Source organism: Ostrea edulis, chromosome 3, assembly GCF_947568905.1.
Source record: "Ostrea edulis chromosome 3, xbOstEdul1.1, whole genome shotgun sequence".
NCBI classification, from domain to species: domain Eukaryota; kingdom Metazoa; phylum Mollusca; class Bivalvia; order Ostreida; family Ostreidae; genus Ostrea; species Ostrea edulis.
Window position 1 is genome coordinate 96395264 of NC_079166.1, and position 14547 is coordinate 96409810.

A 14547-nucleotide genomic window follows, 5' to 3' on the forward strand; every position below is an offset into this window, starting at 1 on the left:
TATCCAGGGGTCCGTGTTTGCCCAATTCTTTATTTTGTATTGCTTATAGTAGTTATTACATTGATCACTGTTCGTTATCTGCATCTTTCATTGAAAGATATTGTGATAAGTGAAAGAGCTATATTTATATGGAAAATATAAAATAAAAACAAACGAGACTCATGAGCCACATCGCTCACATGCGTCACCTTGACTCTGTTGTTGTTCAACTATTGTGATTTGCAATCTTTATTCCCATGAAAGCTTTTGGTACAAAATTGTGGCCCCAAATGTTCACGGTGATACATCATAACAAGTATGTCGTGTCTATTATTCAAAGTTGAGATCGAGATATAAATGAAAGGGAAAATTGTTCATAGAAGAAACGTCGTCAATAGATTTAAAGGTGTAGTTGAAAGTCACAAAAAGATTTTTTCTTCTTCTCATGCAAGGTGAAGATAACGAACAGTGATCAATCTCATAACTCCTACAAGCAATACAAAATAGATAGTTGGGCAAACACGGACCCCTGGACACACCAGAGGTGGGATCAGGTACCTAGGAGGAGTAAGCATCCCCTGTTGACCGGTCACACCCGCCGTGAGCCCCATATCCTGATCAGGTAAACGGAGTTTACGAATGCAAGTGTTTGCACGTTAAAAAAGACTTCACAGTTCTACTTTTAGTTGTACACGGTTGGAAATGGAAATGGATTTGCCATTATTTATTGAATCTATAAAAGGAAAATTGAAGAATTTTGAACTGAGTGAAGAGCACACGAAAAGCTTGGGTGATGAATTAAACATTATATTCGGATCGTTAATAGATGAAAGAAAACGAGCCAAAATACCCGATGAACTTGGGAAAATTATTGATTGTTTGGAATTAACGCCCTCAGATGAGGAAATTTTCACCAAGATGCACTACATCACGAGTGCTACGGATAACATCGCCATATTAACGCAATCATTGACAGAAGCATTCCCTGTCACATTTCATGTACTGTGTCTAATTTTTCAGAATTTTAGTATAGCCTTCCGGCAATCACTGGGAATTTTACATATCCTTCGTCATCTCCCGACAAGAAACAATACCATTCGCGAGATCCAGAGACCCATGCTCATGCAGGAGGTCTGGAGAATTTGTTGAAGACAGCACATGCGTATTTGAATGGAGTAGATGAAAATGCTTCTGCATCTGAAATAGAAAATTTGCAGAACAGAGTACCTTATGAAAAGTGTGCAGAATTTTTGGGAAATATAAAGGCAAAAATTGAAAATTGCATACCTTGCGATAACTTACATAAATATCTATGCTCGTCTAGCGTTATTGCGCTCAGTAGTTTTGTGGCAACTTTAGTGTTTAAAGAAACGGAGCGAATTTGGACAGGCAAGCGCTAAATCAATCTATCTAATGATCAAAACAAATGAGGATTTCCACCATGATGTCATCGAATTGATCACAATCCCGAGATATGAGAGGGCAGTGTTTTTGACACTATTTCATCCCAACGAGAATAAGCAATGGGTGTATTTTTTAAAAGCCAATGGTATGCAATTGCCAGTATCGCTAGCAGAGACGGAACTCGGTAAATATTGTCATTATGTCATCCGTCCCACGGCATGGCCGCACTGGCGTATAGATATGGGGTGGGACGTTGGTGGGTCTGTCTGCAGATGCAAAGAAGACACGCTAGCCAGCCACTTTCAGTTCGAATCAGTCTTGAATAGGGAATCGGACAACATCTTCTACATCCGATCCTGGAAATGGAAGGAATATTACGTTTACATGAGAAATAACCCTTGGGGATTTTGTGCTGGTATGAAAGGGACACCGGCTACAGAGTGACAATGGAAGATACTTCAGTTTGAGATCAAAGGACAAAAAAGTATCTAATGTCTCCTTTGAAGTGGCCATGCTATTTCATTTATATGATAAATTCCTTATGGGGACAAGTTCGTGGAACATACGATGTTAAAGAAGGCGATCATAATGGTTTGTGGGAAATCGGTGAGTGTTGACAGCAATTGCAAACAGTTTAGGAAACCCACATGATAAGACAAGATTGTTATGTGTGACAGCAAGATTGCGAAAAAGTTTTATCACTGCCCAATGTCATACTGGTAACCCCCTACCTTGTACTCTACGTATATGTTATTTTGTAGATGTGACTGGTATATCGCTAAATTTTACATTTGATGTACTTACAAATGATCACATTGGTCTTCTGTTTTTCAATGAAATATTTTAACATCAACATTTGATGTTTAGCACTTCGATTTCTGATTATTATTGAATTGTTAGTAATCTACATATTATTTTAGTATACCTTTCATGATTTTAGTAGGCTGAGTTTTAGCGTCGATAATCAGTAGATCAGAGTAATCACAATAAACAACAATTTTTCATTGTACAATACGTTTTTGCATGAAATTCTTGTTTAATTAATTTGTACTTGATTGACAAATAAGATAATAGATTATTTTTTGGCACGCTGTTTTTGGCTATATTTAGCTCTAAAACTTCATAGTTATTTCGGATTTCAAACATTTCGGTTGAGCATCACTGAAGAGACATTATTTGTCGAAATGCGCATCTGGTGCATCAAAATTGGTACCGTATAGTTTTACATTATGACCCCTGGGTCGAGGCCTCTGCTGGTGGACTGTTAGTCCCCGAGGGTCTCTACAGCCCAGTAGCTAACGTTGGTTCAGACGGTAAGGTTTCCTCTTCTCGGACGATTTTCTCCACAAACTTACAGAGTTATTTTGTCCAATGACTACCTGTGTTTCGTCTGAGAAAATAACTTTCTACCACTGTTCAGGTTTCCAATGTCATTTCCTCGGCACCACAAATTCGGCGTTGTTTGTTGACTTTAGCGATTGTAAGCGTTTTCTGAATTTTGCCCCTCCTGTATCCTTCCTGGTGTAACTTACGACGAACAGTTCTCATGGACACATTTGTACCTTCATTCCTATTAAAAGTTGATGTAATGTCTTGAAGAAATTGTCTTCTGTTAGTTTTCAGAAAGCGATAAAGTTTCCGATCACCCCTCTCATCTATCACTCGGGGCCTTCCTCTCCGGGGATCGATTTTAACACTTTCTTTTTGACGGAATGTTTTCAAAACTCGTCCAACAGTGCTTCGATGGATTCCCAATGATTCACTAATTTTGTTGTCATTAAATCCCTTTGAATTTAGAATTACAATCCTTTCCTTTAGGTCCTTTGACAATTCTCTCTCATTCTTCGACATTGTTTTCATTCGATACCTTACCGGAAATCGTTTGCTATTTTGAATTACAAACGGTTCCCCATATAATTCGTACCCTAGTCAATTCGCATACCTGACATCACGACCCCAGCTTACTTTGTTATGCGTCATAAAAAAAAAAAAAATTTGAAGCGAGTAAAATTGTGATGATATCAGCCATGTTTGTTGCAATACTTTTGGTCACTCAGTGTAGCTCCGACAATTTACGACAGTACGTATTCAAGAGTCGAATGCTTGCTGTAATGTTATCTTTTAAATCGAAAGTACAACGCCTTGCTGGGTATTTCCTTCCATGTATTTGTAGTTCTGAAAATTTTCAGTCATTTTTATCATGTGAATGAAGATGTTACACTGTGATTTTCAGACAGCATGATATAACTCATAACACAGTAAGTATGCATTTTATTGAATAATTAATAGCTGCAGTATATTTAGTTAACTACCAGTAGGTGTAGAACATATCATTCTAGCACTCTGAAAATGTATCCGGTTTGACATTCTCGATATATCTGGTATGTATCACTTAATCCAACATACTTTTCTTGAATTATTTCACAGGGGCATCTTATCCGCTCTGTTCTCTATCACACATATATAAGATGCCCCTGTGATTATTTATCAATAAATGTATATGTAAAACTTCTCTATCAGTGGCGGATTTATGGGGGTGGGGAGGGGGTGGGGAGGGAGAGGGGGCGTATTGTGGGAGGGAGGGGGGCGTATTGTGGGAGGGAGGGGGGCGTATTGTGGGAGGGAGGGGGCGTATTGTGGGAGGGGGTTTGGAGCCCCAACCCCAGCTCTTCTTTTTCTCTTTTTAAGTTTAAGTTTATGACCCCCCAAAAAATCAAATTCTATAAAGGATGTGCTGACTGTAAATGAAAGGAAGAAGGAACAAGAATTTCAGTCTAAAATACATCATTTTAATTAAATCAATCTTTTTAAAATTCCCGGGGGAGGCCCTCTGGACCTCTACTGGGAATGGCGACCCCCTCCCATGCTCTCCTCCCCACACACAGACACAAACATACACAGTAAATCCTAGATCCGCCACTGTCTATGTTGTTTAGTGCAGCATGATATCTACACAGTAAAGTCTAGATCCGCCTCTGTCAATGTTGTTTAGTGCAATATGAGAATAAATAGAATTGAATTGAATGATCGGTGTATTTATCTGTCATATAGTCACGAGTATTTCTTTAAATCTATTTGTAGCTCCGACAATTTACGACAGTACGTATTCATGAGTCGAATGCTTGCTGTAATGTTATCTTTTAAATCGAAAGTACAACGCCTTGCTGGGTATTTCCTTCCATGTATTTGTAGTCCTGAAAATTTTCAGTCATTTTTATCATGTGAATGAAGATGTTACACTGTGATTTTCAGACAGCATGATATAACTCATAACACAGTAAGTATGCATTTTATTGAATAATTAATAGGCCAATCCGAAAACATGAGTTATCTTTCCTTGATCCGGAACATAGTGCGCTTGCGTATCAGTAGGTTAAGACTTCCGGGTAGTATATTCGAGAAGCGTCATTATCAACAGTGCAGAAGGCTACGAATATATTGCTGTATAATTTTACAGTAATCACGCCAACAAATATGTTAACGTTAATAAAAAATCTCAATGCATAGGTTTACTTCATACACGTGAAAATAACCAACTTTGCATGTAAAAATAATAGAAAATTAATGTTGTATAAGTTGAGGAGGACACCCCCCTCCCTGATAGGATGTACTGATGTAATTTCCTACGACAGGCCTGTCCCGAGACCGAGACACAGTTAGATTATTCTAACTACACCCCTCCCCCATTTTCCAGGATTTCACGTGTTTTATAACTGAAATTAGTATATATCATATATTCCTTACATATTCTCAGGATCTTTAGCCCGTGTTTTAATACAGTTAGATTTATAATTAAATATCAGAAGTTCAATATCAATGTAGTACATTCAGCGATGAAAGTTATGCCACGATGTACGTCTAGGTATGTCGAACTGACATCTCTAGATTCTGAAAATGTCCATCTCCTTCGATTGGTGAGTAAAATTTAACCCAGGCTGTACTTGTAAATGAAACAGAGGCCACTGACAGATTTCCAGCTGTCTGCCCACAAATTTTATACAGTTTCAAATACAAGTATAACCATAAAGAAATTCGTCGTCACAACCCATCTTTAAACTGACATTTACACATGCAATGCTTTGAAAATTAAATAACGTATAATTGAACGCCCTGAATTTATAGTCGGCAAGAGTATGTACCTGTAAATACAACCATTTTGAGTAAAATATTTGGAGTTTTACTCAAATTATTTTGTAAATTTGTGGCGAAAGGGGGTGTTTAAATCTGTCATTGCAATTTCTGTTATGACACGATATGTGCCTATACATAATCAAGTAGATTTCAAGGGGGATAAAACGAATAAAAGAGGGAAAATACAGAGACATCAAAAGCATTCTATTGGGGGGGGGGTAAATTTACCTACACCCCCCCCCCAGAGAGTACATTTGAGAATACACCCCCCCCCCTCCTCGGGATCACACAGGTCTATGGAAAATAATCCATATCAGTCTAGCAATATTGAACAAAATTAATGAAAAATATTATTTAGTTACCTATTTTAATGCATTTTAAACATATCAGTTGATATTAACAATCCTAGCTTCATGCTGCAGTGTACAAAATGTTTTGCATGTCCAGGTACTTTGGAGAAAGTTACCCAATGATTGCAGTCTGGTTTATTTTTGAAAGAGTCGATTGGTGGAGGTGGAATAATTTTAGCACTGATAAAACAATGAGAGCGTTGATTTCCTAATTTAATTGATTTTTTTTATTTTGAAAAGAGGGGGGGGGGGTGTTATGCAAGATCTTTGCACCACAGACACTCGAGGTTTTAAATATCTATAATAAAAATTAAAATTGCCTACAAAATAATTATGTCAGTCGTTATTGGAGACATATGTAAACAAATGAATGTCTGGGTGATTTCCAATTTAATTTTTAAAATCCCCCCTACCCCCGAAAATCACACCCGACTCGATCAAGAAATTCTTTTTTTTTTTTTTCATTAACATTTTCTTACTCTCTCGTACAAATTATTTCAACTGTTCTCGATTTTGAACAGCGCCCATACTTATATAACTATACATATAATATATGCGCAGTCTGACTGTGTTACTACCCGGAAGTTGTCATATTCACACTAAATGTAAGAATACAAAGAGAGATAACTCACGTCTTCGGAAAGGCCTATAGCTGCAGTATATTTAGTTAACTACCAGTAGGTGTAGAACATATCATTCTAGCACTCTGAAAATGTATCCGGTTTGACATTCTCGATATATCTGGTATGTATCACTTAATCCAACATACTTTTCTTGAATTATTTCACAGGGGCATCTTATCCGCTCTGTTCTCTATCACACATATATAAATTTATATATGTGTGATAGAGAACAGAGTGGATAAGATGCCCCTGTGATTATTTATCAATAAATGTATGTGTAAAACTTCTCTATCAGTGGCGGATTTAGGGGGTGTGGAGGGGGTGTATTGTGGGAATTAAATCAATTACTGCTCTCATTAATTCAATTGATTCGCGCATTAATTCAATTGATGAAAGCAGTAATTGAATTGAAGCGCGCATTAATTCATTTGATGAGAGCAATCATTGATTTTATGCGCGCATTAATTCAATTAAAGAGAGCAATAATTGAATTGATGATATCTTCAAGAATTGAATGCAAGTGTTTTCACGTTTAAAAAGACTTCGCAGTTCTACTTTTAGCTGTACACGGTTGGAAATGGAAATGGATCTGCCATCATTTATTGAATCTATAAAAGGAAAATTGAAGACTTTTGAACTGAGTGAAGAGCACACGAAAAGCTTGGGTGATGAATTAAACATTATATTCGGATCGTTAATAGATGAAAGAAAACGAGCCAAAATACCCGATGAACTTGGGAAAATTATTGATTGTTTGGAATTAACGCCCTCAGATGAGGAAATTTTCACCAAGATGCACTACATCACGAGTGCTACGGATAACATCGCCATATTAACGCAATCATTGACAGAAGCATTCCCTGTCACATTTCATGTACTGTGTCTAATTTTTCAGAATTTTAGTATAGCCTTCCGGCAATCACTGGGAACTTTTACATATCATTCGTCATCTCCCGACAAGAAACAATACCATTCGCGAGATCCAGAGACCCATGCTCATGCAGGAGGTCTGGAGAATTTGTTGAAGACAGCACATGCGTATTTGAATGGAGTAGATGAAAATGCTTCTGCATCTGAAATAGAAAATTTGCAGAACAGAGTACCTTATGAAAAGTGTGCAGAATTTTTGGGAAATATAAAGGCAAAAATTGAAAATCTTCTTCCCCAAACTGATTTTGAATCTGCATACCTTGCAATAACTTACATAAATATTTATGCTCGTCTAGCGTTATTGCGCTCAGTAGTTTTGTGGCAACTTTATTGTTTAAAGAAACGGAGCGAATTTGGACAGGCAAGCGCTAAATCAATCTATCTAATGATCAAAACGAATGAGGATTTCCACCATGATGTCATCGAATTGATCACAATCCCGAGATATGAGAGGGCAGTGTTTTTGACACTATTTCATCCCAGCGAGAATAAGCAATGGGTGTATTTTTTAAAAGCCAATGGTATGCAATTGCCAGTATCGTTAGCAGAGACGGAACTCAGTAAAGATTGTCATTATTTCATCCGTCCCACGGCATGGCCACACTGGCGTATAGATATGGGGTGGGACGTTGGTGGGTGTGTCTGTGGATGCAAAGAAGACACGCTAGCCAGCCACTTTCAGTTCGAATCAGTCTTGAATAGGGAATCGGACAACATCTTCTACATCCGATCTCGGAAATGGAGGGAATATTACGTTTACATGAGAAACAGCCCCTGGGGTTTCTGTGCTGGTGTGAAGGGGACACCGGATAAAAAGGGGCAATGGAAAATACTTCAGTTTGAAATCAATGGACAGAAAAAGTATCTAATGTCTCCTTTGAAGAGGCCATGCTATTTCATGTATATGACAACGTCCATATGGGGACAAGTTCGTGGAACATACGATGTTAAAGAAAAGGATCATAATGGTTTGTGGGAAATCGGTGAGTGTTGACAACAATTTCAAACAATGTTAAAAAAAAGATTTTCATGATGGTTTCTGGAAAATCGCTGAATGTTGATTACAATGTCAAACACACCAGAGGTAGTTTGACCAGCTTTTGACAATGGGTTTATCAGTAACTACTGTCACGCTGATAAAACCCTGTATCTTGTACCCCATATCTTTGTATTTGTACATGTTGCTGGTATTACATTAGATTTTAACGCATTACATTTGTTCATTTTTCTATAATATGCTTTAACATCAATTTCTAATTTTAAGAATTTTGATTTCCGATTAGTGTTGAATTGTTATCAATCTAAATTGTAAAGGTAGACGTCCACAATCGGTAAATTAGAAAAATCACAAAAGCAACTATTTCTCATTGTGCAACATGTTTTAGCTCCAAATGTTTGTTTAATATATTTGTACTTGCTTCAAAATAAGATTTTAGGTTGTCTATTGTTAGAACGATGTTTGTCAGAGTTCAATAAAAACGATGATGTACATGTAATATTCCTGCTCGACCGTAAGCAAACTTCGGATAATGTTCTGTGAACTGTGATAAGGACTACAAGTTAGTAATATTTCATTGATATATTTCCCTGTAAATAATTGTAAAATAAATTCTCCAATTGATGAATTGTTTGTGATTGATTTTTGCTGGTCTTTAGTTTATTCTGACCCATAACAGACTTATTCCAAAAACATTGTGAGCGCTCTTAATTACCCTGCGCACGTCTCTGAATTCGAAATCCGACGAAATATGTTATAATACAGCAGCCACACTGCATCATAAATAATAAAATATCATGATCTTTATTCATCACACTTTGTATATACCTGGATATTTTATTGAACATAGATGTTAATGGAAACCAGAACTCATCCCGTTTGTCATAACGTTGAGATGTCGGGTTATCTTTAAATGTTCAATAAAATAGTCAAATATGAAGATGTGAAATACTGTTTTGTCTTTCATTTCGTTTATTTCTACTTCACTGGGATATATCGAATCAACATATAAATGAACATTATAATTGGATAAAACTTCTTTGATATATCTAAATCTTAAGTTGAAGGCCTCAGCAAGAGATTGTTTCTACTCATGAAAGGTGAAGGTAACTAACAGCGATCAATCTCATAATTCCTATAAGCAATACAAAATAGATAGTAGGGCAAACACGGACTCCTAGATAATACATAGGTGGGATCGGGTGCCCAGGAGGAGTAAGCATCCCCTCTCGATCGATCACACCCACCGTGAGCCCTATATCACCACCCAATGATAGGTTGTATTGGAAAACTAGATCGTTATAGCGACCATATAATTTGCGTAATGCTGATTTTAAACGAGACTGTTGGAACCCCTGCACCATCAACTTGTTTGTCAGTAGCCTGCTTCGAATTAAAAACTAACCACAAGCAGAACAAGCTCTTGCGTATCGAATCAGCTGAGAGATGTAAACACCATATGCAGGTGATAATGGAATATTGCTACATAAATATGAGAAGTTGACGATGGAGAAGCTGAAATAATCCCGTTTGTCATTTGGTTGAGTTGTTAGTTTGCCGTTAACATCTACTTTCAATAAAATATCTAAGAATCAAGCAGAAGTGAACGACTCTGTGGTGTCTTTTATAGGAGTTATAAGATTGATCACTGTTCGTTATCTTCACCTTTCATGCAGATGATAATGGAATATAATTTTACATACGATTTGTCGTATCAGCTCACGGCGAGTGTACCCAGTCAACAGGGGATGCATACTCCTCCTAAACACCCGATCCTACCATTGGTGTGCCAGGGTTTGTGTTTGTCCTGGTCATGATTTGATATTCTTTCTGGGAGTTATGGCATTCTTTAGTGTTTGTCCTGGTCATGATTTGATATTCTTTCTGGGAGTTATGGCATTCTTTAGTGTTTGTCCTGGTCATGATTTGCTATTCTTTCTTGGAGTTATGGCATTCTTTAGTGTTTGTCCTGGTCATGATTTGATATTCTTTCTGGGAGTTATGGCATTCTTTAGTGTTTGTCCTGGTCATGATTTGATATTCTTTCTGGGAGTTATGGCATTCTTTAGTGTTTGTCCTGGTCATGATTTGATATTCTTTCTGGGAGTTATGGCATTCTTTAGTGTTTGTCCTCGTCATGATTTGATATTCTTTCTGGGAGTTATGGCATTCTTTAGTGTTCGTTAAGTCCCCAAATATCATGATCTCAAAGCCACAATTTGAATCAAATATAAAGTAACGTAACGACAAACAAACATCACTTGGTTGCAATTTTCCACAGTGTATTGTCATCTCTAACATACCCAAGCAGATGTAATATTATCCAAAGACGCCAGTGTGTTTTAGAACTCATCTCACTGACAGTATCAAATGAAACTGAAATCAACCAAGGCCCTGAATCAACAGAAATGTGGTACTTGAGAGAAAACAGTGGACTGGAAAACCAAAAACAAAGGTTTTATTTTTGAATTATGTGATCAATGGTAAAAATGACCGCTGTCAAGACATTCATGCAGCAAGCTATGAAGCACTGAATGACCCCAACACAAGATCTTTTATACACCAAACTACAACACTACTGTTCATGACTTATATCCCTGCCCTGGCCTCGCTCGCAACTTGACAAACATAAATCTACTATGGACAGGTAAAATCAAAACCACCACTAAAACCGGATCAAATCCACAAACAAAAGCAAACCGAGGTGATCTCACGCACAACTACCTACTGTGTTACACCGAAGAAAATGTCTGGATGTCTCAACACTTATAAAGAAGACACAAACTATAAATCCAAACACAACACTCCAAATTGTTAATGTGAACTTTCAATCCTTTACTGAGGGCCTCTGTGGCCGCGTGGTTAGAACATCGCGCTCACAATCTCACGGCCTCTCACCTTTCTCGGGGCGGGTTCGAATCCCGCTCGCGCCAGTAAGTGAGAAAGTTTCCCAGTTTACTTTTGGAAGGTCGGTGGTCTCTTCTCAGGTACATTGTATCTTGTACATTGCACCACCAGATAACTGGAAAAAAATTGAGTGTGGCGGAAAACAATCAATCAATCATTCAACCAATCCTTTACACATAAAATACATTGCCTAGAAAACATGACGTCATAATTGATACAAACACCTGGTTAGACCAAGATGTAAAGTTGTGTAAAAATCTTCCCTCAATACTTTTGGTACCGTTTACCGAAAGGATTGAGTTCAGTCTGGAGGATGAGTTAAAAAAATCAGACTACAAATTCCTGCGACAAAGTTCCGGAACTAGATATCATTTCGAACACACAAAACAGTGATCAAGCGTGTTCAAAACTATCCGAACGTCGAAAGACAGAAGTCAAATGAAACCAGTCTACAGGAAAAGGAAAATATCGATTAAGAGATTGAAAGACAGTAACAACCCAAACCTCACCCTAAGTGGAGATGTAAACCTTCCAGGACCGACGGAAAATAACTCACAACAGGAACAGCCTACCCCATCTCCCTCACGTATTCGTTGAAATTATTGATACTCACCATCTTGTACAAATAATAGGTGAGAAGACATACAAAGATAAACGTTGATAAAAAGGACGCTATCTAAACAAAGAATTTGATTGACTCAAAAATCCGTTACTATCCGACGGTGTAAAAAGTTACAAATTTCTCAAAGTGGCATAAATTGAATTATCTGTTGATAATAGTGTTTCCTTCTATGAGAAGAAACCGTCCAAGCAGTAACAAATAACCAAACACTGTACTGCAGTTTTGTCGAATATGTCATTTATTGAATGAAATAATGTAAATTGTTAAGTAAAATATATAACAATAACCATTAAGGGGGATCACCTGAATAAACAATACCTGCTGAAACATATACATAGGTGTCAAGTAAAGTGTGATCCCCTTTTAAGACTGACTAGAAAAATACATGTAGTGAAAGTACAAATACAAGTTATAGAGTACATGGAACATACATACATACAATATATACATAAATGAGTTAATCCTTGGAGGCGTCCAAAACATTGTGCCACAAGACCTCATACAGTGAGGGATTGACGCCAACCCTCTCGAGAATATTTCATTCATATGGAGACGTCACCAATGCCGGTGAAGGGCTGCAAATTTAGGCCTATGCTCGGCGCTTATGACCAATGAGCAGGGGGATCTTTATCGTGCTACACCTGCTTTGATAAGGGACCTCGACTTTTGTGGTCTCTTCCGAAGGATCGCCCCCATTTATTCACCTCTTACGACAAGCAAGGGGTACTGGAGACCTACTCTAACCCGGATCCCCAAACTCGCTAAAGTAGTAAGAAAGAGTTTTTGCAATGGGGAGAAAAGTCTCCAAGGTATTGTTATAGCAGGACGGGAAATTTTCGGATTTCCATCAAACTTGTGATAGTCAACCAGTTTTAGCATGCAATGGAATTATCAGTGGCGGATTTAGAGGGGTGATCCATTATTCTGTAACCAAAAATTGAACAATAAATATTAGTAGAAAAACAGAGAAAGTATTTGAAATTATACATGCAAACAACTGCATAAAGATAAACAAATCGAGAAAAGCCCTAAACCTTGGATCCCCTAAACCCCATCCTATTAGATCCCTTTTTACAAATCCTGGATTCGCCACTGATTATATATGGACAATATCATCCAATGTACTGGACACGACAGTACACAGAAAGACAGACAGTACCCAGACAGACAGACAGTACACAGACAAAGACAGACAGTACACAGACAGACAGTGCACAGACAGACATACAGTACACAGACAGACAGACAGTACACAGGCAGACAGACAGACATACAGTACACAGACAGACAGTACACAGACAGACAGACAGTACACAGACAGACAGACAGACATACAGTACATAGACAGACAGACATTACACAGAGAGACATACATACAGACAGACAGTACACAAACAGACAGACAGTACACAGAGAGACATACAGACAGACAGACAGTACACAGACAGACAGACTTACAGTACACAGACAGACAGTACACAGACAGACAAACAGTACACAGACAAACAGTACACAGACAAACAGTACACAGACATACAGACAGTACACAGACAGACAGTACACAGACAGACAATATACAGACAGACAGTACACAGACAGACAGTACACAGACAGTAGATTGACAGACAGACAGACAGTACACAGACAGACATACATCAAAAAGAGCGAATGATGTAATATAGCTTATGGTAAAACAGAAATATCTAGGTTTAAGGGAATGCATATTTATCTCTGTTATAAGTGTTACAAGCTTCGATTTCTGTAAAACACTTGATTATAATAATAAAGGGCACACTTTGGCATTTGACACGTCAGAAGACAGAAATGTACTGTGTGTCAATATCAGTTAAGTAACTCGACACGTCAGAAGACAGAAATGTACTGTGTGTCAATATCAGTTAAGTAACTCGACACGTCAGAAGACAGAAATGTACTGTGTGTCAATATCAGTTAAGTAACTCGACACGTCAGAAGACAGAAATGTACTGTGTATCAATATCAATTAAGCAACTCTCGAGTGATTACAACTCGGAAAAAATGCGTTCAACAAATTTTGATATTGATAGTTTGTCTTTCCAACCCACAGTTTGTGATACGGGTAGAATGGCTTTGAACAAAATGTCATTTTTCCTTTTAAAAGTATTTCAGATGTTCGTTAATATTCTCACGTTACCGTGGAGGATCTGGAGGGGGTATTGGATACACCCCCCACCCTCCCCCCACCCAACCCCACCCCCACACCGCGCGGTTATACATTTTTAACAAATGTTCATTTTTGCCATTTGTTGCTTTTCACACACATCCCACCCCCGTCCTTGGGCTGAACAGCTGCTGCTAAGCGTTGCTCCCACCCAACCCCTTTGAAAATTGTCTGGATCCGCCACAGCCTCAGTAGACTTGTGTTACAAATTATTACTAGAACAAATGTATTTTTAATGTTGAATGTTGTTTGACATTTCTTATATCAACTGATAGGTCTTTCTGCGCATACCGATTTTAACTACTGATTGCTCCATTAATCTGTTTAAGATAGAGGGTTCAAGGCGGGGGTAACCAATTACTGCAACAGTCATGGAATATGTATTCCGTCTACACACCTGATCT

The 14547-nt window shown here is 37.9% G+C and overlaps 1 protein-coding gene across 1 annotated transcript in view; it reads left to right on the forward strand.

Moving 5' to 3' along the window:
- Positions 1-520: 520 nt before the first annotated feature.
- Positions 521-14547, forward strand: part of LOC125674082 (uncharacterized) — a 28976-nt gene continuing 14949 nt past the window's right edge. The window contains exons 1-2 of the mRNA XM_056159595.1: positions 521-3641; positions 4465-4660. The gene's annotated coding sequence lies outside the window, so the exon portion shown is untranslated. The remainder of the gene's footprint in view (positions 3642-4464; positions 4661-14547) is intronic.